General features: G+C 44.8%; 1 long non-coding RNA gene across 1 annotated transcript in view; it reads right to left on the bottom strand.

Annotated features, from left to right (window-relative positions):
• Positions 1 to 2,108: 2,108 nt before the first annotated feature.
• LOC143024876 (uncharacterized) overlaps positions 2,109 to 6,579 on the bottom strand; it is a 319,012-nt gene continuing 314,541 nt past the window's right edge. Inside the window, exon 4 of the long non-coding RNA XR_012966319.1 lies at positions 2,109 to 2,154. This is a non-coding gene — a long non-coding RNA (uncharacterized LOC143024876). The remainder of the gene's footprint in view (positions 2,155 to 6,579) is intronic.

Genomic DNA, 6,579 nt, shown 5'->3' with positions numbered 1-6,579 from the left:
AAAGATGATGGAAGAGAAGGAGCAGGAGAAGAAAATTTTTGAAGGAGGGAGGAAGAGGAGAAGAAAATGTGAAAGAGGAAAAGAAGGTGGAGGAAAACGAAGAGGAGGAAGAGAAAATGGAGATAAGGTAAAGTTAGAAGGAAGAGGAGGAGGAAGAGGAGGAAGACGAGGAGAAAGGGACAAATCATTAGAATTAGAAGGACGAAGAGGATGAAGAGGTGGAAGAAAAAGTAAAAGAAGAAAAGGAAGAGGAGTGGGCAATGCAGAATCAGAAGGAAGAGGAGGAAGAGGAAGGATAAAAAGAAAAAGAAGAAATAGAAGAAGAGGAAGAGGTGGAAGAAGAATTAAAAGAAGAGGGAGAGGAGACGGCTATGCAGAATGAGAAGGAAGAGGAGGAGGAGGAGGAGGAAGAAGGTTAAAAAGAAAAGAAGAAGAAGAAAAGGAAGAAAAGGAGGAAGAGGAGGCAGCGTGGTAGAATTAGAAGGAAGAGAAGGAAGAGGACAAGGAAGAATATGTAGCGAGCGCTGAAACTATCGGTTGTTTTAAGAGAAGGTTAGATAACCTTATGGATGGGGATGATATGTGGTCATGGACATGGAATTGCCCGGTGTAGACCTTATGGTCTCTTGCAGTCTTCATTCTTATGCTTTTATGTTGAAAAGGAAAAGTACAGGGGAACAGAATAAAAAAGGTGTTTTAGATATACAGAATATAAGGGAGGAGAGACATAAGTGAAAATAAATGGAGGGTAGGGAGGAGGAGGAGGAGGAAGCGGGACCCTCCGACCCCAGGGCGGATGGCACGCAGGTGGAGCAGCTGTGAGAAGGTACCCTCCCCCATGGCCCCCTCCCCCTCTCCCCCTCCATCTACACGTGGAAAGCAGCGGGCACGCAAGCAACCTAGCAAGCACATCGAGGGATGCTGGGACTTCGATACTCACAGAAGGCAAGTACTGCCAGATCACCAGTAAAGTAGCTGGACACGACCTCAAGGTAACCTGAGACGCAATATGGGACGAAGATGCACCAAGAAGGACAAAGACACCTCAAGTCGCCTCCGTTTTCTGTTGATTTTTTTCGGATTGTTTTCGGATATTTTTTTTTTTTTTTTTTTTAAATCTGGTGGCGCCTGCACCTCTTGGATCTGCCCAAGAGCATCAATCCCATAAACGGTCAGGAACTCATGTAACAAAACTGAATTACACTGTAAGATCTCTATCTACTAATGCTGCCAATATCTTGAGAATGAAATATAATAAAGGCATATAATAATGGGCGCGCGCACACACACACACACACACACACACATACACACACACACAATATATATATATATATATATATATATATATATATATATATATATATATATAAAACCTAGACAGTCATACACGATCAGATGCCTGAAACTATGCGCATCAATGGAAGGCACCAGGAAGCACAGGCAGGCGTCATCTGGTACGAAGCGCGTTAGAACACGTATGAACGTGTCCTAATGTTGTCAAACACGCTGCAATAGAATAAATACCTTTGTGTTAGGTGGGCAGAACGCTTGCGTGTCTCTCTCTCTCTCTCTCTCTCTCACACACACACACACACACACACACACACACACACACACACACACACACACACACACACACACACACACACACACACACACACACACACACACACACACACAATGAAACTTCATTACGAAACACCGTAGGAGTTCCAATGGTTACCGGCACTGAACCGAGTAACTGTTTCAGGCGTCATCACACTGGGCTATTTTTCCTCCGACTGTTGGAACAGAATTATAGCCCGCAGCTTTCGGGAGGGAATCTGATATACTGGAGGAAAATAATTTTCCTCCAGCATATCAAACGACATTCTATGTATTTTTGTTGACAAAACAGTTTGACAAAATTATTTTACGGCGGAAAAAGTTCTGGAGGTGGGCGGTTTCGCCGATTGATCGGAGGTTGGAGGAAAAATAGCCCAGTGCGATATCCACTTTATCTGACATGCAGAAGCAGGAGAGGCAAACGGAACACCACGTATGTAAGCCCTCCCCACCACACACAAGATGCAATCGGAGGAAAAGATCGAAAAAATGACGATCTACTCACCTTAACTGGTCCACTCTGTCGTCGATATCATGAACACACGTCTGCAACAAACAAGACACAAATAAATAAAATGAGAAATATAAAATAAACGAACAATAGTCTATCATTACTATCACTATCAAGGACAATGCGGTAATCTTCATCATGCCATCCACGAGATAATCGGATCAACCTTCGTAACTGCGTGAAGAATACTGACTAACTAAGGTTCATGACGTCAGTATTCTGGGGAGGGGGATTCAAAGGACACCCCTACGGTCTAGAGTTACTTCTCCTATCTCTCTTTCTTACTACCCTCCTAAGTCATTTCTAATTTACCGTCTCTAGGCCTCGACTTTTTCGGAGGGATTTTGTTTCCAAGGACACCAGTGGGACAGACAGTGACAGATAAATTGAGAGTGAGAGAGAGCGAGAGCGAGAGAGAGAGAGAGCGAGAGAGAGAGAGAGAGAGAGAGAGAGAGAGAGAGAGAGAGAGAGAGAGAGAGAGAGAGAGAGAGAGAGAGAGAGAGAGAGAGAGAGAGAGAGAGAGAGAGAGAAAGAAAGAGAGAGAGAGAGAAAGCAAGAGACAGAGAAAGAGATACACAAAGAGAAAAACAGAGAAACAAGAGAGAACAACGACAGAATCAGATCGATAGATGAGACAGACAGACAGATAGATGAGATAGACAGATAGATTGAGAGAGAGAGAGAGAGAGAGAGAGAGAGAGAGAGAGAGAGAGAGAGAGAGAGAGAAAGAGAGATAGAGAGAGAGAGAGCCGAAGAAGGGGGGAGGTAGGGAGAAAGATCGGAACGAGAGTGTGCACAGAATCAATAAAGGGGAAAGGGGTTTCTTGAAAAGGAACACATACGTGGGGGGGGGAAGGGGGGCTTGGGGGAGCGGAACTACGGAGCAATGATGACTGGAATGCACGCGAGAGACGAGCAAGTAAGACATCAACGCACGTGAATGCTGATTAGGGAGGAAGATGCAGCAGGGGGGAAAAAGGGGGATATTGTGGTATAAGGGGAGGAGAACGAGGAGGGCGAGGGGGACGGGGGACGGGGGGAGGAGGGGAGAGGAGTAGAAAAAGTTAAAAGAGGTGGAGGAAGATGAGAAAAATAATTGTTTAACGTCAGGGCAAACAGGAAGTCCAACTCCACGTATAGAGAGGTAGAGATAGAGGGAGGGAGATAGAGAAACAGAGAAAGAGAGAGAGAGATAGAGAGAGAGATGGTTTCTGCGGCTTTCCCTTAGCCTCCCACCCCCACCCCCACCCCCACCCCCCGAAGTGGCTCTATTGGCCCCGCGGGTGTCGGCTCCCTTCATCCTTTGGCCGGGTCCATGGCGGTCCAATTCGGTATTCAAGGTCCTCTTTGTTAGGGCCGTTCCTCGTAGTGTGGCCTTGTTACCCTCTCCTCTCCACACAAATTAACCTCTGGCCGGACACGATAGCCTCAACTAAGTCTCCCATTGCTCATTGATGACGGAGGTCGAGGTGATGGCGGTTCGAGCCCTGCCACGGGTGAGTTGAACCAAGGGCATGGTTCACTTGTGGTTTAACTTTCCCCCCCACCACCACCATCATCAATTGGGGGCATAGGGGGGATACGCCAGGGGGCGCGTTGCTTCACTCACACGCCGGCGCCAGTCCCTTTCACGGTCTCTAAGAGCGATCTCCCATGCAGACACCCACCCTCCCTTCCTTCCTTCCGACTCCAAACAACTCTCGACAGAGTCGATCAACTTGCCCCTCCAGCCATGAGTTGTGTGGGCGTCACCTTTATTCGTCTCCTCCATTGAGGGTTGTCTGCTCTTGAAGAGGCGACCCAGTCAGTAGGATCAACATGAGGGGAACGCAATGCCACATGATGCCCATATAGCCGAATTATGCTGAAGGTAACTGGCCTAGACTCAGTATGGGGATTACACCTAATCCGGGTTATCCTGAACTAGTTTCTAACCGGGTGAGGGGGTGGAGCAGCTTCAATGCTCTGTTTTTTTTTTTTTTTTTTTTTTTTTAATACTGTTGTATTTCTTCAGTTTTGGATAATTCCATGAGGTTTCGTTTAGCCGTATCGAAACCCTCAGCGCAGAACCTTATGGCCCTGTTCACACTTGCGTTTTGAATTGTGGCGGTTCAATTATAATGCAAGTCAATGGAGGCGTTCACACACAACCGTGTCGTTTTTCCTTGACTATGCAGTGCTGCCGCGGTTCAAACCGCTAGTGTGAACATTGCCTAACTGCTTTTGGCGCCACTGCCGCCTGGCAATTTTATTCATCCGAGTAAGTCCAACCCCCCACCCCCCACCCCCTCCGGTCCAGGGAAAATTATCTGTCTTAATTCACTCATTCTGGTTCTTAGGTTATCAGACGAATCCATTCAGCCGAAGGCGAGACTCCGACTGGAGGAAGAGGAGGGCTTGATTATCTGAACCACGTTTCGGCTGTGACACCAAACATCGCCAGGCGTTTTGCTGCAGAACAATCAAACAAATAAATAAGTGATGGAGTGCAGTGTGATGGTGAGAGCTAGCCCCTTGTTTAAAATGACGTGCACCTAGGTTAAATAAAATCGTCAGAGAGAAAGAGAGAGAGAGAGAGAATGAGAGAGGGGAAGGAAGGAGGAAGGAGAGAGGGAGAGAAAGAGAGAGAAAGAGAGAAAGGGAGAGAGACATGTCGAAATCCTGGTTCACCAAGGAAGAGCATGACCTCGTCTTTGTGGCTACACGACCTGACCTAGCCACGCTTCCACGTGGGTGACCCGAGTCTGTATTAAAGGATTCTTATATTACAAGACTCTTTTAAGTTTTAAACATATGTGACACCTTTTCAATTATTTTTTTTAATAAATCAGTACAGCAACTAAAGCAATACACCTGCAGACTAACACTTTTCTTACTTATTTTAGAATTATCGATTGTTTCAAGAAGTTGGATTACTTTATGGATGAAGATGATAAGTCGTAATGGACATGGAACTGCATGGTATAGGCCTAACGGTCTCTTGCAATCTCCTTCATTTATATGTTCTTACGTTCTCTTAGTGTCCTATTTGTGACACATAAGTCACCTAAAATCAAATTCTCAAATCCTAAAACCTCGTTTAAACGGGTCAAGTTGAGAGGTAGTCAAGTGTGCAAGTTACTTGAACTGGAAAGGAAAGCGAGCAAGTACATGTTCACACAGGCCACTTATCTCTGACTTGACCTGTGTGAACATGTACTTGAACTCTTTCTTCTCCAGTTCAAGTAACTTGCACACGTGACTTGCCTCTCAACTTGCCCCGTGTAAACGAGGCTTAAGAGTCTTTATAAGCTGTATGACCCCTGAACCTCACTTTTGGTCTCAGGCGGCGATAAGTTATCTATACTAACAAGCCTGGTTAACCTAACCTAACCTCGTTATCTGTCTCGAGGGCTATTGACCCTCACGGTCATTAAAACGGTTATCACACTGAGCTATTTTTCCTCCCACATCCTACCTCCAGCTTCTATCTGAGTAAACGGACTGTAACTTAGCTTCCAGAAATCTAGGTTTCTCTAAGAACATTTCAACAGTATGTCTAATATTCGTATAGGTTTACAATCTCTTTGTTCGTCATTCAGCTTTGCTATATATGACGGAAAGAGTAATTTGATATTTGGAGATTTTGATATATATATATATATATATATATATATATATATATATATATATATATATATATACATATATATATATATATATATATATATATACATATATATATATATATATATATATATATATATATATATATATATTGTAACCGAAGTAGTTTTTACTTAAACGAAATCTGAACTGTCGGCGCTGGTGAAGCCCAGTGTGATAACCCCAAGTCTTTGGAAGGGAGGTTCTCTTTTCGCAGCTGAATGAAATTTTCTTTCATTTTTCGAATCTCCGAATTTGAAATCACATTTGGGTCATATATGGAATATCAGACACTTTGTTGAACTGTAGACTTTGGGAAGTCTAGAATATTGTAGTCGATGTCGTCTTCCAGATTTTTAAATTCAAGAGGAACTACAAATGGAGTTCGGCCACTTCGTGAAAACACACACCTTTCCTCCTCCTCCTCCTGCACCCCTCCATCCTCCTATGCTTCCTTCTCCTCCTTCTCCTATGCTTCCTTCTTCTCCGACTCCTTTCTATCCTTCTCCTACACCCCTCCATCCTCCTCCTCCTTCTCTGCGTCCTCCTCCTCCACCCCTCTATCCTCCTCCTATTTCTCTGTCTCCTCCTCCTATACCTCCTCCTTCTCTACGTCTTCCTCCTCTCTTCTATCCTTCTCCTCCTATAATTCCTCTTTCTTTGCGTCCTCTTCCTCCTCCACCCCTCCTTCTTATCCTTTCCCCATATAGGGCTTCTTATGTAGTCAATATTTTGGGGGGTTTACTAGCACCCTTACGGACCAGAGTCACCTACAATTTCTGCATCCATGGACAGAAGCGCTGGTTATTCTGACA

Source organism: Oratosquilla oratoria, chromosome 4 (genome assembly GCF_046742065.1).
Source record: "Oratosquilla oratoria isolate Oo_2021 chromosome 4, ASM4674206v1, whole genome shotgun sequence".
Lineage (NCBI taxonomy): Eukaryota > Metazoa > Arthropoda > Malacostraca > Stomatopoda > Squillidae > Oratosquilla > Oratosquilla oratoria.
Note: the sequence above shows the minus strand (reverse complement) of the source record. Positions and strands in the feature narration are given on the sequence as shown.